Below are 27,640 nucleotides of genomic sequence, written 5' to 3' on the forward strand. Positions count from 1 at the left end.
CTCGGATGGATCCCTGAGGAGACAGCTTCCTCCCAAAAAGGAAAATCCTCTTGGGTAGCTTCCTTGGAGGAGTCTGGGGCTGCTACCTGGGGTCTCAGGTCCCTAAAGATGAGGTGAAATCAGTCCGGGAGATGCCTGGGAGGAGTCTTCGGTGGATCCCGGAGGAGACAGCTTCCTCCAGAAAGGGAAAATCCTCTCGGGTAGCTTCCTTGGAGGAGTCTGGGGCTGCTATCTGGGGTATAGGTCCCTAAGGAAGAGGTGAAAATACTCCGGGAGGTACCTGGGAGGAGTCTCGGGTAGATCCCAGAGAGGGTAGCTTACTCCAGAAAGGGAAAATCCTCTCGGGTAGCTTCCTTGGAGGAGTCTGGGGCTGCTACCTGGGGTCTCAGGTCCCTTCAGCCAAGGTGAAAACACTCCGGGAGGTGCCTGGGAGGAGTCTCGGGTGGATCCCGGAGGAGACAGCTTCCTGCCAAAAAGGAAAATCCTCTCGGGTAGCTTCCTTGGAGGAGTGTGGGGCTGCTACCTGGGGTCTCAGGTCCCTAAAGATGAGGTGAAATCAGTCCGGGAGATGCCTGAGAGGAGTCTTCGGTGGATCCCGGAGGAGACAGCTTCCTCCAGAAAGGGAAAATCCTCTCGGGTAGCTTCCTTGGAGGAGTCTGGGGCTGCTACCTGGGGTCTCAGGTCCCTAACGAAGAGGTGAAAATACTCCGGGAGGTGCCTGGGAGGAGTCTCGGGTGGATCCCGGAGGAGACAGCTTCCTCCAGACAGTGAAAATCCTCTCAGGTATGTTCCTTGGAGGAGTCTGGGGCTGCTACCTGGGGTCTCAGGTCCCTTCAGCCGAGGTGAAAACACTCCGGGAAATGCCTGGGAGGAGTCTCGGGTGGATCCCGGAGGAGACAGCTTCCTGCAACAAAGTGAAATCCTCTTGGGTAGCTTCCTTGGAGGTGTCTGGGGCTGCTACCTGGGGTCTCAGGTCCCTAAAGATGAGGTGAAAACACTCCGGGAGATGCCTGGGAGGAGTCTCGGGTGGATCCCGGAGGAGACAGCTTCCTGCAACAAAGTGAAATCATCTTGGGTAGCTTCCTTGGAGGAGTCTGGGGCTGCTACCTGGGGTCTCAGGTCCCTAAAGATGGGGTCAAAATACTCCGGGAGGTACCTGGGAGGAGTCTCGGGTAGATCCCACAGAGGGTAGCTTACTCCAGAAAGGGAAAATCCTCTCGGGTAGCTTCCTTGGAGGAGTCTGGGGCTGCTACCTGGGGTCTCAGGTCCCTAAAGATGAGGTGAAAACACTCCAGGAGGTGCCTGGGAGGAGTCTCGGGTGGATCCCGGAGGAGACAGCTTCCTGCCAAAAAGGAAAATCCTCTCGGGTAGCTTCCTTGGAGGAGTGTGGGGCTGCTACCTGGGGTCTCAGGTCCCTAAAGATGGGGTCAAAATACTCCGGGAGGTGCCTGGGAGGAGTCTCGGGTGGATCCCGGAGGAGACAGCTTCCTCCAGACAGGGAAAATCCTCTCAGGTATGTTCCTTGGAGGAGTCTGGGGCTGCTACCTGGGGTCTCAGGTCCCTTCAGCCGAGGTGAAAACACTCCGGGAGATGCCTGGGAGGAGTCTCGGGTGGATCCCGGAGGAGACAGCTTCCTGCAACAAAGTGAAATCCTCTTGGGTAGCTTCCTTGGAGGTGTCTGGGGCTGCTACCTGGGGTCTCGGGTCCCTAAAGATGAGGTGAAAACACTCCGGGAGGTGCCTGGGAGGAGTCTCGGGTGGATCCCTGAGGAGACAGCTTCCTCCCAAAAAGGAAAATCCTCTTGGGTAGCTTCCTTGGAGGAGTCTGGGGCTGCTACCTGGGGTCTCAGATCCCTAAAGATGGGGTCAAAATACTCCGGGAGGTGCCTGGGAGGAGTCTCGGGTAGATCCCACAGAGGGTAGCTTACTCCAGAAAGGGAAAATCCTCTCGGGTAGCTTCCTTGGAGGAGTCTGGGGCTGCTACCTGGGGTCTCATGTCCCTTCAGCTGAGGTGAAAACACTCCGGGAGGTGCCTGGAAGGAGTCTCGGGTGGATCCCAGAGAGGATAGCTTCCTCCAGAAATGGAAAATCCTCTTGGGTAGCTTCCTTGGAGGAGTCTGGGGCTGCTACCTGGGGTCTCAGGTCCCTAAAGATGAGGTGAAATCAGTCCGGGAGATGCCTGGGAGGAGTCTTGGGTGGATCCCGGAGGAGACAGCTTCCTCCAGAAAGGGAAAATCCTCTCGGGTAGCTTCCTTGGAGGAGTCTAGGGCTGCTACCTGGGGTCTCAGGTCTCTAAGGAAGAGGTGAAAATACTTCGGGAGGTACCTGGGAGGAGTCTCGGGTGGATCCCGGAAGAGACAGCTTCCTTCAGAAAGGGAAAATCCTCTCGGGTAGCTTCCTTGGAGGAGTCTGGGGCTGCTACCTGGGGTCTCATGTCCCTTCAGCTGAGGTGAAAACACTCCGGGAGGTGCCTGGGAGGAGTCTCGGGTGGATCCCGGAGGAGATAGCTTCCTGCAATAAAGTGAAATCCTCTTGGGTAGCTTCCTTGGAGGAGTATGGGGCTGCTACCTGGGGTCTCAGGTCCCTTCAGCTGAGGTGAAAATACTTCGGGAGGTGCCTGGGAGGAGTCTTCGGTGGATCCCGGAGGAGACAGCTTCCTCCAGAAAGGGAAAATCCTCTTGGGTAGCTTCCTTGGAGGAGTCTGGGGCTGCTACCTGGGGTCTCAGGTCCCTAATGAAGAGGTGAAAGGATTCGGCAAGACACCTTGGTGGAGTCTCGGGTGAATCCCGGAGGAGACAGCTTCCTCCAGAAAGGGAAAATCCTCTCGGGTAGCTTCCTTGGAGGAGTCTGGGGCTGCTACCTGGGGTCTCAGGTCCCTTGAGCCGAGGTGAAATCACTCTGGGAGGTGCCTGGGAGGAGTCTTGGGTGGATCCCGGAGGAGACAGCTTCCTCCAGAAAGGGAAAATCCTCTCGGGTAGCTTCCTTGGAGGAGTCTGGGGCTGCTACCTGGGGTCTCAGGTCCCTAAAGATGAGGTGAAAACACTCCAGGAGGTGCCTGGGAGGAGTCTCGGGTGGATCCCGGAGGAGACAGCTTCCTGCCAAAAAGGAAAATCCTCTCGGGTAGCTTCCTTGGAGGAGTCTGGGGCTGCTACCTGGGGTGTCAGGTCCCTAAAGATGAGGTGAAATCAGTCCGGGAGATGCCTGGGAGGAGTCTTCGGTGGATCCCGGAGGAGACAGCTTCCTCCAGAAAGGGAAAATCCTCTCGGGTAGCTTCCTTGGAGGAGTCTGGGGCTGCTATCTGGGGTATAGGTCCCTAAGGAAGAGGTCAAAATACTCTGGGAGGTACCTGGGAGGAGTCTCGTATAGATCCCAGAGAGGGTAGCTTACTCCAGAAAGGGAAAATCCTCTCGGGTAGCTTCCTTGGAGGAGTCTGGGGCTGCTACCTGGGGTCTCAGGTCCCTTCAGCCAAGGTGAAAACACTCCGGGAGATGCCTGGGAGGAGTCTCGGGTGGATCCCGGAGGAGACAGCTCACTGCAACAAAGTGAAATCATCTTGGGTAGCTTCCTTGGAGGTGTCTGGGGCTGCTACCTGTGGTCTCAGGTCCCTAAAGATGAGGTGAAAACACTCCAGGAGGTGCCTGGGAGGAGTCTCGGGTGGATCCCGGAGGAGACAGCTTCCTCCAGAAAAAGAAAATCCTCTTGGGTAGCTTCCTTGGAGGAGTCTGGGGCTGATACCTGAGGTCTCAAGTCCCTAGTGCAGAGGAGAAAGTATTCGTCAAGACACCATGGTGGAGGCTTGGGTGGAACCCGGAGGAGACAGCTTCCTCCCAAAAAGGAAAATCCTCTTGGGTAGCTTCCTTGGAGGAGTGTGGGGCTGCTACCTGGGGTCTCAGGTCCCTAAAGATGAGGTGAAAACACTCCGGGAGATGCCTGGGAGGAGTCTTCGGTGGATCCCGGAGGAAACAGCTTCCTCCAGAAAGGGAAAATCCTCTTGGGTAGCTTCCTTGGAGGAGTCTGGGGCTGCTACCTGGGGTCTCAGGTCCCTTCAGCCGAGGTGAAAACACTCCGGGAGATGCCTGGGAGGAGTCTCGGGTGGATCCCGGAGGAGACAGCTTCCTGCAACAAAGTGAAATCCTCTTGGGTAGCTTCCTTGGAGGAGTCTGGGGCTGCTACCTGGGGTCTCAGGTCCCTAAAGATGAGGTGAAAACACTCCGGGAGATGCCTGGGAGGAGTCTCGGGTGGATCCCTGAGGAGACAGCTTCCTCCCAAAAAGGAAAATCCTCTTGGGTAGCTTCCTTGGAGGAGTCTGGGGCTGCTACCTGGGGTCTCAGGTCCCTAAAGATGAGGTGAAATCAGTCCGGGAGATGCCTGGGAGGAGTCTTCGGTGGATCCCGGAGGAGACAGCTTCCTCCAGAAAGGGAAAATCCTCTCGGGTAGCTTCCTTGGAGGAGTCTGGGGCTGCTATCTGGGGTATAGGTCCCTAAGGAAGAGGTCAAAATACTCCGGGAGGTACCTGGGAGGAGTCTCGGGTAGATCCCAGAGAGGGTAGCTTAATCCAGAAAGGGAAAATCCTCTCGGGTAGCTTCCTTGGAGGAGTCTGGGGCTGCTACCTGGGGTCTCAGGTCCCTTCAGCCGAGGTGAAAACACTCCGGGAGATGCCTGGGAGGAGTCTCGGGTGGATCCCGGAGGAGACAGCTTCCTGCAACAAAGTGAAATCCTCTTGGGTAGCTTCCTTGGAGGTGTCTGGGGCTGCTACCTGGGGTCTCAGGTCCCTAAAGATGAGGTGAAAACACTCCGGGAGATGCCTGGGAGGAGTCTTGGGTGGATCCCGGAGGAGACAGCTTCCTGCAACAAAGTGAAATCATCTTGGGTAGCTTCCTTGGAGGAGTCTGGGGCTGCTACCTGGGGTCTCAGGTCCCTAAAGATGGGGTCAAAATGCTCCGGGAGGTACCTGGGAGGAGTCTCGGGTAGATCCCACAGAGGGTAGCTTACTCCAGAAAGGGAAAATCCTCTCGGGTAGCTTCCTTGGAGGAGTCTGGGGCTGCTACCTGGGGTCTCAGGTCCCTAAAGATGAGGTGAAAACACTCCAGGAGGTGCCTGGGAGGAGTCTCGGGTGGATCCCGGAGGAGACAGCTTCCTGCAACAAAGTGAAATCATCTTGGGTAGCTTCCTTGGAGGAGTCTGGGGCTGCTACCTGGGGTCTCAGGTCCCTAAAGATGGGGTCAAAATACTCCGGGAGGTACCTGGGAGGAGTCTCGGGTAGATCCCACAGAGGGTAGCTTACTCCAGAAAGGGAAAATCCTCTCGGGTAGCTTCCTTGGAGGAGTCTGGGGCTGCTACCTGGGGTCTCAGGTCCCTAAAGATGAGGTGAAAACACTCCAGGAGGTGCCTGGGAGGAGTCTCGGGTGGATCCCGGAGGAGACAGCTTCCTGCCAAAAAGGAAAATCCTCTCGGGTAGCTTCCTTGGAGGAGTCTGGGGCTGCTACCTGGGGTCTCAGGTCCCTAAAGATGGGGTCAAAATACTCCGGGAGGTGCCTGGGAGGAGTCTCGGGTGGATCCCGGAGGAGACAGCTTCCTCCAGACAGGGAAAATCCTCTCAGGTATGTTCCTTGGAGGAGTCTGGGGCTGCTACCTGGGGTCTCAGGTCCCTTCAGCCGAGGTGAAAACACTCCGGGAGATGCCTGGGAGGAGTCTCGGGTGGATCCCGGAGGAGACAGCTTCCTGCAACAAAGTGAAATCCTCTTGGGTAGCTTCCTTGGAGGTGTCTGGGGCTGCTACCTGGGGTCTCGGGTCCCTAAAGATGAGGTGAAAACACTCCGGGAGATGCCTGGGAGGAGTCTCGGGTGGATCCCTGAGGAGACAGCTTCCTCCCAAAAAGGAAAATCCTCTTGGGTAGCTTCCTTGGAGGAGTCTGGGGCTGCTACCTGGGGTCTCAGGTCCCTAAAGATGGGGTCAAAATACTCCGGGAGGTGCCTGGGAGGAGTCTCGGGTAGATCCCACAGAGGGTAGCTTACTCCAGAAAGGGAAAATCCTCTCGGGTAGCTTCCTTGGAGGAGTCTGGGGCTGCTACCTGGGGTCTCAGGTCCCTTCAGCTGAGGTGAAAACACTCCGGGAGGTGCCTGGAAGGAGTCTCGGGTGGATCCCAGAGAGGATAGCTTCCTCCAGAAATGGAAAATCCTCTTGGGTAGCTTCCTTGGAGGAGTCTGGGGCTGCTACCTGGGGTCTCAGGTCCCTAAAGATGAGGTGAAATCAGTCCGGGAGATGCCTGGGAGGAGTCTTGGGTGGATCCCGGAGGAGACAGCTTCCTCCAGAAAGGGAAAATCCTCTCGGGTAGCTTCCTTGGAGGAGTCTGGGGCTGCTACCTGGGGTCTCAGGTCCCTTCAGCCAAGGTGAAAACACTCCGGGAGATGCCTGGGAGGAGTCTCGGGTGGATCCCGGAGGAGACAGCTTCCTGCAACAAAGTGAAATCATCTTGGGTAGCTTCCTTGGAGGAGTCTGGGGCTGCTACCTGGGGTCTCAGGTCCCTAAAGATGGGGTCAAAATACTCCGGGAGGTACCTGGGAGGAGTCTCGGGTAGATCCCACAGAGGGTAGCTTACTCCAGAAAGGGAAAATCCTCTCGGGTAGCTTCCTTGGAGGAGTCTGGGGCTGCTACCTGGGGTCTCAGGTCCCTAAAGATGAGGTGAAAACACTCCAGGAGGTGCCTGGGAGGAGTCTCGGGTGGATCCCGGAGGAGACAGCTTCCTGCCAAAAAGGAAAATCCTCTCGGGTAGCTTCCTTGGAGGAGTGTGGGGCTGCTACCTGGGGTCTCAGGTCCCTAAAGATGGGGTCAAAATACTCCGGGAGGTGCCTGGGAGGAGTCTCGGGTGGATCCCGGAGGAGACAGCTTCCTCCAGACAGGGAAAATCCTCTCAGGTATGTTCCTTGGAGGAGTCTGGGGCTGCTACCTGGGGTCTCAGGTCCCTTCAGCCGAGGTGAAAACACTCCGGGAGATGCCTGGGAGGAGTCTCGGGTGGATCCCGGAGGAGACAGCTTCCTGCAACAAAGTGAAATCCTCTTGGGTAGCTTCCTTGGAGGTGTCTGGGGCTGCTACCTGGGGTCTCGGGTCCCTAAAGATGAGGTGAAAACACTCCGGGAGGTGCCTGGGAGGAGTCTCGGGTGGATCCCTGAGGAGACAGCTTCCTCCCAAAAAGGAAAATCCTCTTGGGTAGCTTCCTTGGAGGAGTCTGGGGCTGCTACCTGGGGTCTCAGGTCCCTAAAGATGGGGTCAAAATACTCCGGGAGGTGCCTGGGAGGAGTCTCGGGTAGATCCCACAGAGGGTAGCTTACTCCAGAAAGGGAAAATCCTCTCGGGTAGCTTCCTTGGAGGAGTCTGGGGCTGCTACCTGGGGTCTCAGGTCCCTTCAGCTGAGGTGAAAACACTCCGGGAGGTGCCTGGAAGGAGTCTTGGGTGGAACCCGGAGGAGACAGCTTCCTCCAGAAATGGAAAATCCTCTTGGGTAGCTTCCTTGGAGGAGTCTGGGGCTGCTACCTGGGGTCTCAGGTCCCTAAAGATGAGGTGAAATCAGTCCGGGAGATGCCTGGGAGGAGTCTTGGGTGGATCCCGGAGGAGACAGCTTCCTCCAGAAAGGGAAAATCCTCTCGGGTAGCTTCCTTGGAGGAGTCTAGGGCTGCTACCTGGGGTCTCAGGTCTCTAAGGAAGAGGTGAAAATACTTCGGGAGGTACCTGGGAGGAGTCTCGGGTGGATCCCGGAAGAGACAGCTTCCTTCAGAAAGGGAAAATCCTCTCGGGTAGCTTCCTTGGAGGAGTCTGGGGCTGCTACCTGGGGTCTCAGGTCCCTTCAGCCGAGGTGAAAACACTCCGGGAGGTGCCTGGGAGGAGTCTCGGGTGGATCCCGGAGGAGACAGCTTCCTGCAATAAAGTGAAATCCTCTTGGGTAGCTTCCTTGGAGGAGTATGGGGCTGCTACCTGGGGTCTCAGGTCCCTTCAGCTGAGGTGAAAATACTTCGGGAGGTGCCTGGGAGGAGTCTTGGGTGGATCCCGGAGGAGACAGCTTCCTCCAGAAAGGGAAAATCCTCTTGGGCAGCTTCCTTGGAGGAGTCTGGGGCTGCTACCTGGGGTCTCAGGTCCCTAATGAAGAGGTGAAAGGATTCGGCAAGACACCTTGGTGGAGTCTCGGGTGAATCCCGGAGGAGACAGCTTCCTCCAGAAAGGGAAAATCCTCTCGGGTAGCTTCCTTGGAGGAGTCTGGGGCTGCTACCTGGGGTCTCAGGTCCCTTGAGCCGAGGTGAAATCACTCTGGGAGGTGCCTGGGAGGAGTCTTGGGTGGATCCCGGAGGAGACAGCTTCCTCCAGAAAGGGAAAATCCTCTCGGGTAGCTTCCTTGGAGGAGTCTGGGGCTGCTACCTGGGGTCTCAGGTCCCTAAAGATGAGGTGAAAACACTCCAGGAGGTGCCTGGGAGGAGTCTCGGGTGGATCCCGGAGGAGACAGCTTCCTGCCAAAAAGGAAAATCCTCTCGGGTAGCTTCCTTGGAGGAGTGTGGGGCTGCTACCTGGGGTCTCAGGTCCCTAAAGATGAGGTGAAATCAGTCCGGGAGATGCCTGGGAGGAGTCTTCGGTGGATCCCGGAGGAGACAGCTTCCTCCAGAAAGGGAAAATCCTCTCGGGTAGCTTCCTTGGAGGAGTCTGGGGCTGCTATCTGGGGTATAGGTCCCTAAGGAAGAGGTCAAAATACTCTGGGAGGTACCTGGGAGGAGTCTCGTATAGATCCCAGAGAGGGTAGCTTACTCCAGAAAGGGAAAATCCTCTCGGGTAGCTTCCTTGGAGGAGTCTGGGGCTGCTACCTGGGGTCTCAGGTCCCTTCAGCCAAGGTGAAAACACTCCGGGAGATGCCTGGGAGGAGTCTCGGGTGGATCCCGGAGGAGACAGCTCACTGCAACAAAGTGAAATCATCTTGGGTAGCTTCCTTGGAGGTGTCTGGGGCTGCTACCTGGGGTCTCAGGTCCCTAAAGATGAGGTGAAAACACTCCAGGAGGTGCCTGGGAGGAGTCTCGGGTGGATCCCGGAGGAGACAGCTTCCTCCAGAAAAAGAAAATCCTCTTGGGTAGCTTCCTTGGAGGAGTCTGGGGCTGATACCTGAGGTCTCAAGTCCCTAGTGCAGAGGAGAAAGTATTCGTCAAGACACCATGGTGGAGGCTTGGGTGGAACCCGGAGGAGACAGCTTCCTCCCAAAAAGGAAAATCCTCTTGGGTAGCTTCCTTGGAGGAGTGTGGGGCTGCTACCTGGGGTCTCAGGTCCCTAAAGATGAGGTGAAAACACTCCGGGAGATGCCTGGGAGGAGTCTTCGGTGGATCCCGGAGGAAACAGCTTCCTCCAGAAAGGGAAAATCCTCTTGGGTAGCTTCCTTGGAGGAGTCTGGGGCTGCTACCTGGGGTCTCAGGTCCCTTCAGCCGAGGTGAAAACACTCCGGGAGATGCCTGGGAGGAGTCTCGGGTGGATCCCGGAGGAGACAGCTTCCTGCAACAAAGTGAAATCCTCTTGGGTAGCTTCCTTGGAGGAGTCTGGGGCTGCTACCTGGGGTCTCAGGTCCCTAAAGATGAGGTGAAAACACTCCGGGAGATGCCTGGGAGGAGTCTCGGGTGGATCCCTGAGGAGACAGCTTCCTCCCAAAAAGGAAAATCCTCTTGGGTAGCTTCCTTGGAGGAGTCTGGGGCTGCTACCTGGGGTGTCAGGTCCCTAAAGATGAGGTGAAATCAGTCCGGGAGATGCCTGGGAGGAGTCTTCGGTGGATCCCGGAGGAGACAGCTTCCTCCAGAAAGGGAAAATCCTCTCGGGTAGCTTCCTTGGAGGAGTCTGGGGCTGCTATCTGGGGTATAGGTCCCTAAGGAAGAGGTCAAAATACTCCGGGAGGTACCTGGGAGGAGTCTCGGGTAGATCCCAGAGAGGGTAGCTTAATCCAGAAAGGGAAAATCCTCTCGGGTAGCTTCCTTGGAGGAGTCTGGGGCTGCTACCTGGGGTCTCAGGTCCCTTCAGCCGAGGTGAAAACACTCCGGGAGATGCCTGGGAGGAGTCTCGGGTGGATCCCGGAGGAGACAGCTTCCTGCAACAAAGTGAAATCCTCTTGGGTAGCTTCCTTGGAGGTGTCTGGGGCTGCTACCTGGGGTCTCAGGTCCCTAAAGATGAGGTGAAAACACTCCGGGAGATGCCTGGGAGGAGTCTTGGGTGGATCCCGGAGGAGACAGCTTCCTGCAACAAAGTGAAATCATCTTGGGTAGCTTCCTTGGAGGAGTCTGGGGCTGCTACCTGGGGTCTCAGGTCCCTAAAGATGGGGTCAAAATACTCCGGGAGGTACCTGGGAGGAGTCTCGGGTAGATCCCACAGAGGGTAGCTTACTCCAGAAAGGGAAAATCCTCTCGGGTAGCTTCCTTGGAGGAGTCTGGGGCTGCTACCTGGGGTCTCAGGTCCCTAAAGATGAGGTGAAAACACTCCAGGAGGTGCCTGGGAGGAGTCTCGGGTGGATCCCGGAGGAGACAGCTTCCTGCCAAAAAGGAAAATCCTCTCGGGTAGCTTCCTTGGAGGAGTGTGGGGCTGCTACCTGGGGTCTCAGGTCCCTAAAGATGAGGTGAAATCAGTCCGGGAGATGCCTGAGAGGAGTCTTGGGTGGATCCCGGAGGAGACAGCTTCCTCCAGAAAGGGAAAATCCTCTCGGGTAGCTTCCTTGGAGGAGTCTGGGGCTGCTACCTGGGGACTCAGGTCCCTAACGAAGAGGTGAAAATACTCCGGGAGGTGCCTGGGAGGAGTCTCGGGTGGATCCCGGAGGAGACAGCTTCCTCCCAAAAAGGAAAATCCTCTTGGGTAGCTTCCTTGGAGGAGTCTGGGGCTGCTACCTGGGGTCTCAGGTCCCTAAAGATGGGGTCAAAATACTCCGGGAGGTGCCTGGGAGGAGTCTCGGGTGGATCCCGGAGGAGACAGCTTCCTCCAGACAGGGAAAATCCTCTCAGGTATGTTCCTTGGAGGAGTCTGGGGCTGCTACCTGGGGTCTCAGGTCCCTTCAGCCGAGGTGAAAACACTCCGGGAGATGCCTGGGAGGAGTCTCGGGTGGATCCCGGAGGAGACAGCTTCCTGCAACAAAGTGAAATCCTCTTGGGTAGCTTCCTTGGAGGTGTCTGGGGCTGCTACCTGGGGTCTCGGGTCCCTAAAGATGAGGTGAAAACACTCCGGGAGATGCCTGGGAGGAGTCTCGGGTGGATCCCTGAGGAGACAGCTTCCTCCCAAAAAGGAAAATCCTCTTGGGTAGCTTCCTTGGAGGAGTCTGGGGCTGCTACCTGGGGTCTCAGGTCCCTAAAGATGGGGTCAAAATACTGCGGGAGGTGCCTGGGAGGAGTCTCGGGTAGATCCCACAGAGGGTAGCTTACTCCAGAAAGGGAAAATCCTCTCGGGTAGCTTCCTTGGAGGAGTCTGGGGCTGCTACCTGGGGTCTCAGGTCCCTTCAGCTGAGGTGAAAACACTCCGGGAGGTGCCTGGAAGGAGTCTCGGGTGGATCCCAGAGAGGATAGCTTCCTCCAGAAATGGAAAATCCTCTTGGGTAGCTTCCTTGGAGGAGTCTGGGGCTGCTACCTGGGGTCTCAGGTCCCTAAAGATGAGGTGAAATCAGTCCGGGAGATGCCTGGGAGGAGTCTTGGGTGGATCCCGGAGGAGACAGCTTCCTCCAGAAAGGGAAAATCCTCTCGGGTAGCTTCCTTGGAGGAGTCTGGGGCTGCTACCTGGGGTCTCAGGTCCCTTCAGCCGAGGTGAAAACACTCCGGGAGATGCCTGGGAGGAGTTTCGGGTGGATCCCGGAGGAGACAGCTTCCTGCAACAAAGTGAAATCCTCTTGGGTAGCTTCCTTGGAGGAGTCTGGGGCTGATACCTGAGGTCTCAAGTCCCTAGTGCAGAGGAGAAAGGATTCGTCAAGACACCATGGTGGAGGCTTGGGTGGAACCCGGAGGAGACAGCTTCCTCCAGAAATGGAAAAATGCTCTTGGGTAGCTTCCTTGGAGGATTCTAGGGCTGCTACCTGGGGCCTCAGGTCCCTAAGGAAGAGGTGAAAATACTTTGGGAGGTGCCTGGGAGGAGTCTCGGGTGGATCCCGGAGGAGACAGCTTCCTCCAGAAAGGGAAAATCCTCTCAGGTAGCTTCCTTGGAGGAGTCTGGGGCTGATACCTGAGGTCTCACGTCCCTAGTGCAGAGGAGAAAGGATTCGTCAAGCACCTTGGTGGAGTCTTGGGTGGAACCCGGAGGAGACAGCTTCCTCCAGAAAGGGAAAATGCTCTCGGGTAGCTTCCTTGGAGGATTCTAGGGCTGCTACCTGGGGTCTCAGGTCCCTTCAGCCGAGGTGAAAACACTCCGGGAGATGCCTGGGAGGAGTCTCGGGTGGATCCCGGAGGAAACAGCTTCCTCCAGAAAGGGAAAATCCTCTCGGGTAGCTTCCTTGGAGGAGTCTGGGGCTGCTACCTGGGGTCTCAGGTCCCTAACGAAGAGGTGAAAATACTCCGGGAGGTGCCTGGGAGGAGTCTTCGGTGGATCCCGGAGGAGACAGCTTCCTCCAGAAAGGGAAAATCCTCTCGGGTAGCTTCCTTGGAGGAGTCTGGGGCTGCTACCTGGGGTCTCAGGTCCCTTCAGCCAAGGCGAAAACACTCCGGGAGATGCCTGGGAGGAGTCTCGGGTGGATCCCGGAGAAGACAGCTTCCTCCAGAAAGGGAAAATCCTCTTGGGTAGCTTCCTTGGAGGAGTCTGGGGCTGATACCTGAGGTCTCACGTCCCTAGTGCAGAGGAGAAAGGATTCGTCAAGCACCTTGGTGGAGTCTTGAGTGGAATCCAGTGGAGACAGCTTCCTCCAGAAAGGGAAAATCCTCTCGGGTAGCTTCCTTGGAGGAGTCTGGGGCTGCTACCTGGGGCCTCAGGTCCCTAAGGAAGAGGTGAAAATACTTTGGGAGGTGCCTGGGAGGAGTGTCGGGTGGATCCCGGAGGAGACAGCTTCCTCCAGAAAGGCAAAATAATCTCGGATAGCTTCCTTGGAGGAGTCTGGGGCTGCTACCTGGTGTCTCAGGTCCCTTCAGCTGAGGTGAAAACACTCCGGGAGGTGCCTGGGAGGAGTCTTGGGTGGATCCCAGAGGAGACAGCTTCCTCCAGAAAGGGAAAATCCTCTCGGATAGCTTCCTTGGAGGAGTCTGGGGCTGATACCTTAGGTCTCAAGTCCCTAGTGCAGAGGAGAAAGGATTCGGCAAGACACCTTGGTGGAGGCTTGGGTGGAACCCGGAAGAGACAGCTTCCTCCAGAAAGGGAAAATCCTCTCGGGTAGCTTCCTTGGAGGTGTCTGGGGCTGCTACCTGGGGTCTCAGGTCCCTAAAGATGAGGTGAAAACACTCCAGGAGGTGCCTGGGAGGAGTCTTCGGTGGATCCCGGAGGAAACAGCTTCCTCCAGAAAGGGAAAATCCTCTCGGGTAGCTTCCTTGGAGGAGTCTGGGGCTGCTACCTGGGGTCTCAGGTCCCTTCAGCCGAGGTGAAAACACTCCGGGAGATGCCTGGGAGGAGTCTCGGGTGGATCCCGGAGGAGACAGCTTCCTGCAACAAAGTGAAATCCTCTTGGGTAGCTTCCTTGGAGGAGTCTGGGGCTGCTACCTGGGGTCTCAGGTCCCTAAAGATGAGGTGAAATCAGTCCGGGAGATGCCTGGGAGGAGTCTTCGGTGGATCCCGGAGGAGACAGCTTCCTCCAGACAGGGAAAATCCTCTTGGGTAGCTTCCTTGGAGGAGTCTGGGGCTGCTACCTGGGGTCTCAGGTCCCTAACGAAGAGGTGAAAATACTCCGGGAGGTGCCTGGGAGGAGTCTCGGGTGGATCCCGGAGGAGACAGCTTCCTCCAGAAAGGGAAAATCCTCTCGGGTAGCTTCCTTGGAGGAGTCTAGGGCTGTTACATGGGGTCTCAGGTCCCTTCAGCTGAGGTGAAAACACTCCGGGAGGTGACTGGGAGGAGTCTCGGGTGGATCCCGGAGGAGACAGCTTCCTCCAGAAAGGGAAAATCCTCTCGGGTAGCTTCCTTGGAGGAGTCTGGGGCTGCTATCTGGGGTATAGGTCCCTAAGGAAGAGGTCAAAATACTCCGGGAGGTACCTGGGAGGAGTCTCGGGTAGATCCCAGAGAGGGTAGCTTACTCCAGAAAGGGAAAATCCTCTCGGGTAGCTTCCTTGGAGGAGTCTGAGGCTGCTACCTGGGGTCTCAGGTCCCTTCAGCTGAGGTGAAAACATTGCAGGAGGTGCCTGGGACGAGTCTCGGGTGGATCCCAGAGAGGATAGCTTCCTCCAGAAAGGGAAAATCCTCTTGGGTAGCTTCCTTGGAGGAGTCTGGGGCTGCTACCTGGGGTCTCAGGTCCCTAAAGATGAGGTGAAATCAGTCCGGGAGATGCCTGGGAGGAGTCTTCGGTGGATCCCGGAGGAGACAGCTTCCTGCAACAAAGTGAAATCCTCTCAGGTATCTTCCTTGGAGGAGTCTGGCGCTGCTACCTGGGGTCTCAGGTCCCTAAAGATGAGGTGAAAACACTCCGGGAGATGCCTGGGAGGAGTCTCGGGTGGATCCCGGAGGAGACAGCTTCCTCCAGAAAGGGAAAATCCTCTTGGGTAGCTTCCTTGGAGGAGTCTGGGGCTGATACCTGAGGTCTCAAGTCCCTAGTGCAGAGGAGAAAGGATTCGTCAAGACACCTTGGTGGAGGCTTGGGTGGAACCCGGAGGAGACAGCTTCCTCCAGAAAGGGAAAATCCTCTCGGGTAGCTTTCTTGGAGGATTCTAGGGCTGCTACCTGGGGCCTCAGGTCCGTAAGGAAGAGGTGAAAATACTTTGGGAGGTGCCTGGGAGAAGTCTCGAGTGGATCCCGGAGGAGACTGCTTCCTCCAGAAAGGGAAAATCCTCTCGGGTAGCTTCCTTGGAGGAGTCTGGGGCTGCTACCTGGGGTCTCAGGTCTCTAAGGAAGAGGTGAAAATACTTCGGGAGGTACCTGGGAGGAGTCTCGGGTGGATCCCGGAAGAGACAGCTTCCTCCAGAAAGGGAAAATCCTCTCGGGTAGCTTCCTTGGAGGAGTCTGGGGCTGCTACCTGGGGTCTCAGGTCCCTTCAGCTGAAGTGAAAATACTTCGGGAGGTGCCTGGGAGGAGTCTCGGGTGGATCCCGGAGGAGACAGCTTCCTCCAGAAAGGGAAAATCCTCTTGGGTAGCTTCCTTGGAGCAGTCTGGGGCTGCTACCTGGGGTCTTAGGTCCGTAATGAGGAGGTGAAAGGATTCGGCAAGACACCTTGGTGGACTCTCGGGTGAATCCCGGAGGAGACAGCTTCCTCCAGAAAGGGAAAATCCTCTCGGGTAGCTTCCTTGGAGGAGTCTGGGGCTGCTACCTGGGGTCTCAGGTCCCTTCAGCCGAGGTTAAATCACTCTGGGAGGTGCCTGGGAGGAGTCTTGGGTGGATCCCGGAGGAGACAGCTTCCTCCAGAAAGGGAAAATCCTCTTGGGTAGCTTCCTTGGAGGAGTCTGGGGCTGCTACCTGGGGTCTTAGGTCCCTAAAGATGAGGTGAAATCAGTCCGGGAGATGCCTGGGAGGAGTCTTCGGTGGATCCCGGAGGAGACAGCTTCCTCCAGAAAGGGAAAATCCTCTCGGGTAGCTTCCTCGGAGGAGTCTGGGGCTGCTACCTGGGGTCTCAGGTCCCTTCAGCCAAGGTGAAAACACTGCAGGAGATGCGTGGGAGGAGTGTCGGGTGGATCCCGGAGGAGACAGCTTCCTGCAACAAAGTGAAATAATCTTGGGTAGCTTCCTTGGAGGTGTCTGGGGCTGCTACCTGGGGTCTCAGGTCCCTAAAGATGAGGTGAAAACACTCCAGGAGGTGCCTGGGAGGAGTCTTCGGTGGATCCCGGAGGAAACAGCTTCCTCCAGAAAGGGAAAATCCTCTCGGGTAGCTTCCTTGGAGGAGTCTGGGGCTGATACCTGAGGTCTCAAGTCCCTAGTGCAGAGGAGAAAGGATTCGTCAAGACACCTTGGTGGAGGCTTGGGTGGAACCCGGAGGAGACAGCTTCCTCCAGAAAGGGAAAATCCTCTCGGGTAGCTTCCTTGGAGGAGTCTGGGGCTGCTACCTGGTGTCTCAGGTCCCTTCAGCCGAGGTGAAAACACTCCGGGAGGTGCCTGGGAGGAGTCTCGGGTGGATCCCGGAGGAGACAGCTTCCTCCAGAAAGGGAAAATCCTCTCGGGTAGCTTCCTTGGAGGAGTCTGGGGCTGCTACCTGGGGTCTCGTGTCCCTTCAGCCGAGGTGAAAACACTCCGGGAGGTGCCTGGGAGGAGTCTCGGGTGGATCCCGGAGGAGACAGCTTCCTGCAATAAAGTGAAATCCTCTTGGGTAGCTTCCTTGGAGGAGTATGGGGCTGCTACCTGGGGTCTCAGGTCCCTTCAGCTGAGGTGAAAAGACTCCGGGAGGTGCCTGGGAGGAGTCTTGGGTGGATCCCGGAGGAGACAGCTTCCTCCAGAAAGGGAAAATCCTCTTGGGTAGCTTCCTTGGAGGAGTCTGGGGCTGCTACCTGGGGTCTTAGGTCCCTAATGAAGAGGTGAAAGGATTCGGCAAGGCACCTTGGTGGAGTCTCGGGTGAATCCCGGAGGAGACAGCTTCCTCCAGAAAGGGAAAATCCTCTCGGGTAGCTTCCTTGGAGGAGTCTGGGGCTGCTACCTGGGGTCTCAGGTCCCTTGAGCCGAGGTGAAATCACTCTGGGAGGTGCCTGGGAGGAGTCTTGGGTGGATCCCGGAGGAGACAGCTTCCTCCAGAAAGGGAAAATCCTCTCGGGTAGCTTCCTTGGAGGAGTCTGGGGCTGCTACCTGGTGTCTCAGGTCCCTTCAGCCGAGGTGAAAACACTCCGGGAGGTGCCTGGGAGGAGTCTTCGGTGGATCCTGGAGGAAACAGCTTCCTCCAGAAAGGGAAAATCCTCTCGGGTAGCTTCCTTGGAGGAGTCTGGGGCTGCTACCTGGGGTCTCAGGTCCCTTCAGCCAAGGTGAAAACACTCCGGGAGATGCCTGGGAGGAGTCTCGGGTGGATCCCGGAGGAGACAGCTTCCTGCAACAAAGTGAAATCCTCTTGGGTAGCTTCCTTGGAGGTGTCTGGGGCTGCTACCTGGGGTCTCAGGTCCCTAAAGATGAGGTGAAAACACTCCAGGAGGTGCCTGGGAGGAGTCTCGGATGGATCCCGGAGGAGACAGCTTCCTCCCAAAAAGGAAAATCCTCTTGGGTAGCTTCCTTGGAGGAGTCTGGGGCTGCTACCTGGGGTCTCAGGTCCCTAAAGATGAGGTGAAATCAGTCCGGGAGATGCCTGGGAGGAGTCTTCGGTGGATCCCGGAGGAGACAGCTTCCTCCAGAAAGGGAAAATCCTCTCGGGTAGCTTCCTTGGAGGAGTCTGGGGCTGCTATCTGGGGTATAGGTCCCTAAGGAAGAGGTCAAAATACTCCGGGAGGTACCTGGGAGGAGTCTCGGGTAGATCCCAGAGAGGGTAGCTTAATCCAGAAAGGGAAAATCCTCTCGGGTAGCTTCATTGGAGGAGTCTGGGGCTGCTACCTGGGGTCTCAGGTCCCTTCAGCCGAGGTGAAAACACTCCGGGAGGTGCCTGGGAGGAGTCTCGGGTGGATCCCGGAGGAGACAGCTTCCTGCAATAAAGTGAAATCCTCTTGGGTAGCTTCCTTGGAGGAGTATGGGGCTGCTACCTGGGGTCTCAGGTCCCTTCAGCTGAGGTGAAAATACTTCGGTAGGTGCCTGGGAGGAGTCTTGGGTGGATCCCGGAGGAGACAGCTTCCTCCAGAAAGGGAAAATCCTCTTGGGTAGCTTCCTTGGAGGAGTCTGGGGCTGATACCTGAGGTCTCACGTCCCTAGTGCAGAGGAGAAAGGATTCGTCAAGCACCTTGGTGGAGTCTTGGGTGGAACCCGGAGGAGACAGCTTCCTCCAGAAAGGGAAAATGCTCTCGGGTAGCTTCCTTGGAGGATTCTAGGGCTGCTACCTGGGGCCTCAGGTCCCTAAGGAAGAGGTGAAAATACTTTGGGAGGTGGCTGGGAGGAGTCTTCGGTGGATCCCGGAGGAGACAGCTTCCTGCAAGAAAGTCAAATCCTCTCGGGTAGCTTCCTTGGAGGAGTCTGGGGCTGCTACCTGGGGTGTCAGGTCCCTTCAGCCGAGGTGAAAACACTCCGGGAGGTGCCTGGGAGGAGTCTCGGGTGGATCCCGGAGGAGACAGCTTCCTCCAGAAAGGGAAAATCCTCTTGGGTAGCTTCCTTGGAGGAGTCTGGGGCTGCTACCTGGGGTCTCAGGTCCCTTCAGCTGAGGTGAAAATACTTCGGGAGGTACCTGGGAGGAGTCTTCGGTGGATCCCGGAGGAGACAGCTTCCTCCAGAAAGGGAAAATCCTCTTGGGTAGCTTCCTTGGAGGAGTATGGGGCTGCTACCTGGTGTCTCAGGTCCCTTCAGCTGAGGTGAAAATACTTCGGGAGGTACCTGGGAGGAGTCTTCGGTGGATCCCGGAGGAGACAGCTTCCTCCCAAAAAGGAAAATCCTCTTGGGTAGCTTCCTTGGAGGAGTCTGGGGCTGCTACCTGGGGTCTCAGGTCCCTAATGAAGAGGTGAAAGGATTCGGCAAGACACCTTGGTGGAGTCTTGGGTGGATCCCGGAGGAGACAGCTTCTTCCAGAAAGGGAAAATGCTCTCGGGTAGCTTCCTTGGAGGAGTCTGGGGCTGCTACCTGGGGTCTCAGGTTCCTTCAGCGGAGGTGAAATCACTCTGGGAGGTGCCTGGGAGGAGTCTTGGGTGGATCCCGGAGGAGACAGCTTCCTCCAGAAAGGGAAAATCCTCTCGGGTAGCTTCCTTGGAGGAGTCTGGGGCTGCTACCTGGTGTCTCAGGTCCCTAAAGATGAGGTGAAATCAGTCCGGGAGATGCCTGGGAGGAGTCTTCGGTGGATCCCGGAGGAAACAGCTTCCTCCAGAAAGGGAAAATCCTCTCGGGTAGCTTCCTTGGAGGAGTCTGGGGCTGCTACCTGGGGTCTCAGGTCCCTTCAGCCGAGGTGAAAACACTCCGGGAGATGCCTGGGAGGAGTCTCGGGTGGGTCCCGGAGGAGACAGCTTCCTGCAATAAAGTAAAATCATCTTGGGTAGCTTCCTTGGAGGTGTCTGGGGCTGCTACCTGGGGTCTCAGGTCCGTAAAGATGAGGTGAAAACACTCCGGGAGGTGCCTGGGAGGAGTCTCGGGTGGATCCCGGAGGAGACAGCTTTCTCCCAAAAAGGAAAATCCTCTCAGGTAGCTTCCTTGGAGGAGTCTGGGGCTGCTACCTGGGGTCTCAGGTCCCTTCAGCTGAGGTGAAAACACTGCAGGAGGTGCCTGGAACGAGTCTCGGGTGGATCCCAGAGAGGATAGCTTCCTCCAGAAATGGAAAATCCTCTCGGGTAGCTTCCTTGGAGGAGTCTGGGGCTGCTACCTGGGGTGTCAGGTCCCTTCAGCCGAGGTGAAAACACTCCGGGAGATGCCTGGGAGGAGTCTCAGGTGGATCCCAGAGGAGACAGCTTCCTCCAGAAAGGGAAAATCCTCTCGGGTAGCTTCCTTGGAGGAGTCTGGGGCTGCTACCTGGGGTCTCAGGTCCCTTCAGCCGAGGTGAAAACACTCCGGGAGGTGCCTGGGAGGAGTCTCGGGTGGATCCCAGAGGAGACAGCTTCCTCCAGAAAGGGAAAATCCTCTCGGGTAGCTTCCTTGGAGGAGTCTGGGGCTGCTACCTGGTGTCTCAGGTCCCTTCAGCTGAGTTGAAAATACTTCGGGAGGTACCTGGGAGGAGTCTTCGGTGGATCCCGGAGGAGACAGCTTCCTCCAGACAGGGAAAATCCTCTCGGGTAGCTTCCTTGGAGGAGCCTGGGGCTGCTACCTGGGGTCTCAGGTCCTTTCAGCCAAGGTGATATCACTCTGGGAGGTGCCTGGGAGGAGTCCTGGGTGGATCCCGGAGGAGACAGCTTCCTCCAGAAAGGGAAAATCCTCTTGGGTAGCTTCCTTGGAGGAGTCTGGGGCTGCTACCTGGGGTCTCAGGTCCCTAAAGATGAGGTGAAATCAGTCCGGGAGATGCCTGGGAGGAGTCTTCGGTGGATCCCGGAGGAAACAGCTTCCTCCAGAAAGGGAAAATCCTCTCGGATAGCTTCCTTGGAGGAGTCTGGGGCTGCTACCTGGGGTCTCAGGTCCCTTCAGCCGAGGTGAAAACACTCCGGGAGATGCCTGGGAGGAGTCTCGGGTGGATCCCGGAGGAGACAGCTTCCTGCAACAAAGTAAAATCATCTTGGATAGCTTCCTTGGAGGAGTCTGGGGCTGCTACCTGGGGTCTCAGGTCCCTTCAGCTGAGGTGAAAATACTCCGGGAGGTGCCTGGGAGGAGTCTCCGGTGGATCCCGGAGGAGACAGCTTCCTCCAGAAAGGGAAAATCCTCTCTGGTAGCTTCCTTGGAGGAGTCTGGGGCTGCTACCTGGGGTCTCAGGTCCCTAACGAAGAGGAGAAAGGATTCGGCAAGACACCTTGGTGGAGTCTCGGGTGGATCCCGGAGGAGACAGCTTCCTCCAGAAAGGGAAAATCCTCTCGGGTAGCTTCCTTGGAGGAGTCTGGGGCTGCTACCTGGGGCCTCAGGTCCCTTCAGCCAAGGTGAAAACACTCCGGGAGGTGCCTGGGAGGAGTCTCGGGTGGATCCCGGAGGAGACAGCTTCCTCCAGAAAGGGAAAATCCTCTCGGGTAGCTTCCTTGGAGGAGTCTGGGGCTGCTACCTGGGGTCTCAGGTCCCTTCAGCCGAGGTGAAAACACTCCGGGAGGTGCCTGGGAGGAGTCTCGGGTGGATCCCGGAGGAGACAGCTTCCTCCAGAAAGGGAAAATCCTCTCGGGTAGCTTCCTTGGAGGACTCTAGGGCTGCTACCTGGGGTCTCAGGTCCCTTCAGCTGAGGTGAAAATACTTCGGGAGGTACCTGGGAGGAGTCTTCGGTGGATCCCAGAGGAGACAGCTTCCTGCAAGAAACTGAAATCCTCTTGGGTAGCTTCCTTGGAGGAGTCTGGGGCTGCTACCTGGGGTCTCAGGTCCCTAATGAAGAGGAGAAAGGATTCGGCAAGACACCTTGGTGGAGTCTTGGGTGGATCCCGGAGGAGACAGCTTCCTCCAGAAAGGGAAAATCCTCTCGGGTAGCTTCCTTGGAGGTGTCTGGGGCTGCTACCTGGGGCCTCAGGTCCCTAAAGATGAGGTGAAAACACTCCAGGAGGTGCCTGGGAGGAGTCTCGGGTGGATCCCGGAGGAGACAGCTTCCTCCCAAAAAGGAAAATCCTCTTGGGTAGCTTCCTTGGAGGAGTGTGGGGCTGCTACCTGGGGTCTCAGGTCCCTAAAGATGAGGTGAAAACACTCCGGGAGATGCCTGGGAGGAGTCTTCGGTGGATCCCGGAGGAAACAGCTTCCTCCAGAAAGGGAAAATCCTCTCGGGTAGCTTCCTTGGAGGAGTCTGGGGCTGCTACCTGGGGTCTCAGGTCCCTTCAGCCGAGGTGAAAACACTCCGGGAGATGCCTGGGAGGAGTCTCGGGTGGATCCCGGAGGAGACAGCTTCCTGCAACAAAGTGAAATCCTCTTGGGTACCTTCCTTGGAGGAGTCTGGGGCTGCTACCTGGGGTGTCAGGTCCCTTCAGCCGAGGTGAAAACACTCCGGGAGATGCCTGGGAGGAGTCTCGGGTGGATCCCTGAGGAGACAGCTTCCTCCCAAAAAGAAAAATCCTCTTGGGTAGCTTCCTTGGAGGAGTCTGGGGCTGCTACCTGGGGTCTCAGGTCCCTAAAGATGAGGTGAAATCAGTCCGGGAGATGCCTGGGAGGAGTCTTCGGTGGATCCCGGAGGAGACAGCTTTCTCCAGACAGGGAAAATCCTCTCAGGTATGTTCCTTGGAGGAGTCTGGGGCTGCTACCTGGGGTCTCAGGTCCCTAATGAAGAGGAGAAAGGATTCGGCAAGACACCTTGGTGGAGTCTCGGGTGGATCCCGGAGGAGACAGCTTCCTCCAGAAAGGGAAAATCCTCTCGGGTAGCTTCCTTGGAGGTGTCTGGGGCTGCTACCTGGGGCCTCAGGTCCCTAAAGATGAGGTGAAAACACTCCAGGAGGTGCCTGGGAGGAGTCTCGGGTGGATCCCGGAGGAGACAGCTTCCTCCCAAAAAGGAAAATCCTCTTGGGTAGCTTCCTTGGAGGAGTCTGGGGCTGCTACCTGGGGTCTCAGGTCCCTAAAGATGAGGTGAAAACACTCCGGGAGATGCCTGGGAGGAGTCTCGGGTGGATCCCAGAGGAGACAGCTTCCTCCAGAAAGGGAAAATCCTCTCGGGTAGCTTCCTTGGAGGAGTCTGGGGCTGCTACCTGGGGTCTCAGGTCCCTTCAGCCGAGGTGAAAACACTCCGGGAGATGCCTGGGAGGAGTCTCGGGTGGATCCCGGAGGAGACAGCTTCCTGCAACAAAGTGAAATCCTCTTGGGTAGCTTCCTTGGAGGAGTCTGGGGCTGCTACCTGGGGTCTCAGGTCCCTAAAGATGAGGTGAAAACACTCCGGGAGATGCCTGGGAGGAGTCTCGGGTGGATCCCTGAGGAGACAGCTTCCTCCCAAAAAGAAAAATCCTCTTGGGTAGCTTCCTTGGAGGAGTCTGGGGCTGCTACCTGGGGTCTCAGGTCCCTAAAGATGAGGTGAAATCAGTCCGGGAGATGCCTGGGAGGAGTCTTCGGTGGATCCCGGAGGAGACAGCTTTCTCCAGACAGGGAAAATCCTCTCAGGTATGTTCCTTGGAGGAGTCTGGGGCTGCTACCTGGGGTCTCAGGTCCCTTCAGCTGAGGTGAAAACACTGCAGGAGGTGCCTGGAACGAGTCTCGGGTGGATCCCAGAGAGGATAGCTTCCTCCAGAAATGGAAAATCCTCTCGGGTAGCTTCCTTGGAGGAGTCTGGGGCTGCTACCTGGGGTCTCAGGTCCCTAACGAAGAGGTGAAAATACTTTGGGAGGTGCCTGGGAGGAGTCTCGGGTGGATCCCGGAGGAGACAGCTTCCTGCAAGAAAGTCAAATCCTCTCCGGTAGCTTCCTTGGAGGAGTCTGGGGCTGCTACCTGGGGTGTCAGGTCCCTTCAGCCGAGGTGAAAACACTCCGGGAGATGCCTGGGAGGAGTCTCAGGTGGATCCCAGAGGAGACAGCTTCCTCCAGAAAGGGAAAATCCTCTCGGGTAGCTTCCTTGGAGGAGTCTGGGGCTGCTACCTGGGGTCTCAGGTCCCTTCAGCCGAGGTGAAAACACTCCGGGAGGTGCCTGGGAGGAGTCTCTTGTGGATCCCGGAGGAGACAGCTTCCTCCAGACAGGGAAAATCCTCTCAGGTATGTTCCTTGGAGGAGTCTGGGGCTGTTACCTGGGGTCTCAGGTCCCTTCAGCCGAGGTGAAAACACTCCGGGAGATGCCTGGGAGGAGTCTCGGGTGGATCCCGGAGGAGACAGCTTCCTGCAACAAAGTGAAATCCTCTTGGGTAGCTTCCTTGGAGGAGTCTGGGGCTGCTACCTGGGGTCTCAGGTCCCTAAAGATGAGGTGAAAACACTCCGGGAGATGCCTGGGAGGAGTCTCGGGTGGATCCCTGAGGAGACAGCTTCCTCCCAAAAAGGAAAATCCTCTTGGGTAGCTTCCTTGGAGGAGTCTGGGGCTGCTACCTGGGGTCTCAGCTCCCTAAAGATGGGGTCAAAATACTCCGGGAGGTACCTGGGAGGAGTCTCGGGTAGATCCCACAGAGGGTAGCTTACTCCAGAAAGGGAAAATCCTCTCGGGTAGCTTCCTTGGAGGAGTCTGGGGCTGCTACCTGGGGTCTCAGGTCCCTTCAGCTGAGGTGAAAACATTGCAGGAGTTGCCTGGGACGAGTCTCGGTTGGATCCCAGAGAGGATAGCTTCCTCCAGAAATGGAAAATCCTCTTGGGTAGCTTCCTTGGAGGAGTCTGGGGCTGCTACCCGGGGTCTCAGGTCCCTAAAGATGAGGTGAAATCAGTCCGGGAGATGCCTGGGAGGAGTCTTGGGTGGATCCCGGAGGAGACAGCTTCCTCCAGAAAGGGAAAATCCTCTCGGGTAGCTTCCTTGGAGGAGTCTGGGGCTGCTACCTGGGGTCTCAGGTCCCTTCAGCCGAGGTGAAAACACTCCGGGAGATGCCTGGGAGGAGTCTCGGGTGGATCCCGGAGGAGACAGCTTCCTGCAACAAAGTGAAATCCTCTTGGGTAGCTTCCTTGGAGGAGTCTGGGGCTGATACCTGAGGTCTCACGTCCCTAGTGCAGAGGAGAAAGGATTCGTCAAGCACCTTGGTGGAGTCTTGGGTGGAACCCGGAGGAGACAGCTTCCTCCAGAAATGGAAAAATGCTCTTGGGTAGCTTCCTTGGAGGATTCTAGGGCTGCTACCTGGGGCCTCAGGTCCCTAAAGGAAGAGGTGAAAATACTTTGGGAGGTGCCTGGGAGGAGTCTCGGGTGGATCCCGGAGGAGACAGCTTCCTCCAGAAAGGGAAAATCCTCTCAGGTAGCTTCCTTGGAGGAGTCTGGGGCTGATACCTGAGGTCTCAAGTTCCGAGTGCAGAGGAGAAAGGATTCGTCAAGACACCTTGGTGGAGGCTTGGGTGGAACCCGGAGGAGACAGCTTCCTCCAGAAAGGGAAAATGCTCTCGGGTAGCTTCCTTGGAGGAGTCTGGGGCTGCTACCTGGGGTCTCAGGTCTCTAAGGAAGAGGTGAAAATACTTCGGGAGGTACCTGGGAGGAGTCTCAGGTGGATCCCGGAAGAGACAGCTTCCTCCAGAAAGGGAAAATCCTCTCGGGTAGCTTCCTTGGAGGAGTCTGGGGCTGCTACCTGGGGTCTCATGTCCCTTCAGCCGAGGTGAAAACACTCTGGGAGGTGCCTGGGAGGAGTCTCGGGTGGATCCCGGAGGAGACAGCTTCCTGCAATAAAGTGAAATCCTCTCAGGTATGTTCCTTGGAGGAGTCTGGGGCTGCTACCTGGGGTCTCAGGTCCCTTCAGCTGAGGTGAAAACACTGCAGGAGGTGCCTGGAACGAGTCTCGGGTGGATCCCGGAGGAGACAGCTTCCTCCAGAAAGGGAAAATCCTCTTGGGTAGCTTCCTTGGAGCAGTCTGGGGCTGCTACCTGGGGTCTTAGGTCCGTAATGAGGAGGTGAAAGGATTCGGCAAGACACCTTGGTGGAGTCTCGGGTGAATCCCGGAGGAGACAGCTTCCTCCAGAAAGGGAAAATCCTCTCGGGTAGCTTCCTTGGAGGAGTCTGGGGCTGCTACCTGGGGTCTCAGGTCCCTTCAGCCGAGGTGAAATCACTCTGGGAGGTGCCTGGGAGGAGTCTTGGGTGGATCCCGGAGGAGACAGCTTCCTCCAGAAAGGGAAAATCCTCTCGGGTAGCTTCCTTGGAGGAGTCTGGGGCTGCTACCTGGGGTCTTAGGTCCCTAAAGATGAGGTGAAATCAGTCCGGGAGATGCCTGGGAGGAGTCTTCGGTGGATCCCGGAGGAGACAGCTTCCTCCAGAAAGGGAAAATCCTCTCGGGTAGCTTCCTTGGAGGAGTCTGGGGCTGCTACCTGGGGTATCAGGTCCCTTCAGCCAAGGTGAAAACACTCCGGGAGATGCGTGGGAGGAGTGTCGGGTGGATCCCGGAGGAGACAGCTTCCTGCAACAAAGTGAAATAATCTTGGGTAGCTTCCTTGGAGGTGTCTGGGGCTGCTACCTGGGGTCTCAGGTCCCTAAAGATGAGGTGAAAACACTCCAGGAGGTGCCTGGGAGGAGTCTTGGGTGGATCCCGGAGGAGACAGCTTCCTCCAGAAAGGGAAAATCCTCTCGGGTAGCTTCCTTGGAGGAGTCTGGGGCTGATACCTGAGGTCTCAGGTCCCTAGTGCAGAGGAGAAAGGATTCGTCAAGACACCTTGGTGGAGGCTTGGGTGGAACCCGGAGGAGACAGCTTCCTCCAGAAAGGGAAAATCCTCTCGGGTAGCTTCCTTGGAGGAGTCTGGGGCTGCTACCTGGTGTCTCAGGTCCCTTCAGCCGAGGTGAAAACACTCCGGGAGGTGCCTGGGAGGAGTCTCGGGTGGATCCCGGAGGAGACAGCTTCCTCCAGAAAGGGAAAATCCTCTCGGGTAGCTTCCTTGGAGGAGTCTGGGGCTGCTACCTGGGGTCTCATGTCCCTTCAGCCGAGGTGAAAACACTCCGGGAGGTGCCTGGGAGGAGTCTCGGGTGGATCCCGGAGGAGACAGCTTCCTGCAATAAAGTGAAATCCTCTTGGGTAGCTTCCTTGGAGGAGTATGGGGCTGCTACCTGGGGTCTCAGGTCCCTTCAGCTGAGGTGAAAAGACTCCGGGAGGTGCCTGGGAGGAGTCTTGGGTGGATCCCGGAGGAGACAGCTTCCTCCAGAAAGGGAAAATCCTCTTGGGTAGCTTCCTTGGAGGAGTCTGGGGCTGCTACCTGGGGTCTTAGGTCCCTAATGAAGAGGTGAAAGGATTCGGCAAGGCACCTTGGTGGAGTCTCGGGTGAATCCCGGAGGAGACAGCTTCCTCCAGAAAGGGAAAATCCTCTCGGGTAGCTTCCTTGGAGGAGTCTGGGGCTGCTACCTGGGGTCTCAGGTCCCTTGAGCCGAGGTGAAATCACTCTGGGAGGTGCCTGGGAGGAGTCTTGGGTGGATCCCGGAGGAGACAGCTTCCTCCAGAAAGGGAAAATCCTCTCGGGTAGCTTCCTTGGAGGAGTCTGGGGCTGCTACCTGGTGTCTCAGGTCCCTTCAGCCGACGTGAAAACACTCCGGGAGGTGCCTGGGAGGAGTCTTCGGTGGATCCCGGAGGAAACAGCTTCCTCCAGAAAGGGAAAATCCTCTCGGGTAGCTTCCTTGGAGGAGTCTGGGGCTGCTACCTGGGGTCTCAGGTCCCTTCAGCCAAGGTGAAAACACTCCGGGAGATGCCTGGGAGGAGTCTCGGGTGGATCCCGGAGGAGACAGCTTACTGCAACAAAGTGAAATAATCTTGGGTAGCTTCCTTGGAGGTGTCTGGGGCTGCTACCTGGGGTCTCAGGTCCCTAAAGATGAGGTGAAAACACTCCAGGAGGTGCCTGGGAGGAGTCTCGGGTGGATCCCGGAGGAGACAGCTTCCTGCAATAAAGTGAAATCCTCTTGGGTAGCTTCCTTGGAGGAGTCTGGGGCTGCTACCTGGGGTCTCAGGTCCCTTCAGCCGAGGTGAAAACACTCCGGGAGGTGCCTGGGAGGAGTCTCGGGTGGATCCCGGAGGAGACAGCTTCCTGCAATAAAGTGAAATCCTCTTGGGTAGCTTCCTTGGAGGAGTATGGGGCTGCTACCTGGGGTCTCAGGTCCCTTCAGCTGAGGTGAAAATACTTCGGTAGGTGCCTGGGAGGAGTCTTGGGTGGATCCCGGAGGAGACAGCTTCCCTCAGAAAGGGAAAATCCTCTTGGGTAGCTTCCTTGGAGGAGTCTGGGGCTGATACCTGAGGTCTCACGTCCCTAGTGCAGAGGAGAAAGGATTCGTCAAGCACCTTGGTGGAGTCTTGGGTGGAACCCGGAGGAGACAGCTTCCTCCAGAAAGGGAAAATGCTCTCGGG

Source organism: Platalea leucorodia (assembly GCF_965183815.1).
Source record: "Platalea leucorodia genome assembly, chromosome: 12".
Classification (NCBI taxonomy): Eukaryota; Metazoa; Chordata; class Aves; order Pelecaniformes; family Threskiornithidae; genus Platalea; species Platalea leucorodia.